The sequence below is a fragment of the Penaeus monodon genome, chromosome 28 (assembly GCF_015228065.2).
Source record: "Penaeus monodon isolate SGIC_2016 chromosome 28, NSTDA_Pmon_1, whole genome shotgun sequence".
Classification (NCBI taxonomy): Eukaryota; Metazoa; Arthropoda; class Malacostraca; order Decapoda; family Penaeidae; genus Penaeus; species Penaeus monodon.
In genome coordinates this window covers 35,789,895-35,790,832 of record NC_051413.1, presented here as the reverse complement: position 1 = coordinate 35,790,832, position 938 = coordinate 35,789,895, and positions in this window count along the sequence as shown.

Genomic DNA, 938 nt, shown 5'->3' with positions numbered 1-938 from the left:
CAGTGACAAAAAATCCTCCCTCAATAATAACTTTCTTAGGGAAATAAAATGGAAGTACCCTCACTTTTTTTTTTTTTGTCCCCCCCTCCAAACTTTTTGGTTATTTGCCACCTTTTTTTTTTCCCCTCAACTTTATGTATTCCCCCACTTTTTTGTTTCCCTCCAAACCTTTTTGTTATTTACTTTTTTTTCCCCCCTTCAACTATTTTGGTAAAATTCAACTTTTTTTCCCTCAACTTTTTTGTTTATTAACCCTTTTTTTCCCCTCAACTTTTTTGGGTATTCCACCTTTTTCCCTCCACAACTTTATCGTTATTAAAACTTTTTTTGTCCTCAAACTTTTTTTGGTTTTATGTTAAACTTTTTTCCCCTCAACTTTTTTTTGTTTATTTTAAACTTTTTTTTGTTTTTGTTTCATTATGGTAGCAGTTAAGCCCTGACAACCACAGTAACGCCCAAAAAACAGAAAGGTGTTTTAAGATTCTAATTTTTCCTTTTATGCTTGTGAAAATCCCCCCACCCCTCCCCTTGTTATCATATAAAGATGGTAAAAACTTGTGACTGAGAAAACAAGATTAAGTTAGATTAGGTTTTTTTTTTTTTTGATTTTAGGTTTACCCCCTGTTAGTTTTGTTTTTTTAAAAGTTTTAAATTGTTTTTTCAGGTAGGTTTAGTGTTAACTTGGGGTTACAAGTGTAAACCCCGCGGAACGGCCCCACACCACTGTACCCCCTAAAACCCTTGGGAAGGCAGACCGTGCTGAAGACCTGGGGACAGTAAAAAAAACCGCGGGACCTAAATATAAACGGAAAATTTCCTTGGTTTGGAATAAACAGAACAACTCCAAAGGTTAAAAATTTCTGTTTTTCCTTTAATCCCAACCCTTAAAAACCATAAAAATTGTCAGTAAATCAAAAAAATGGACTCCAACCCTGTGG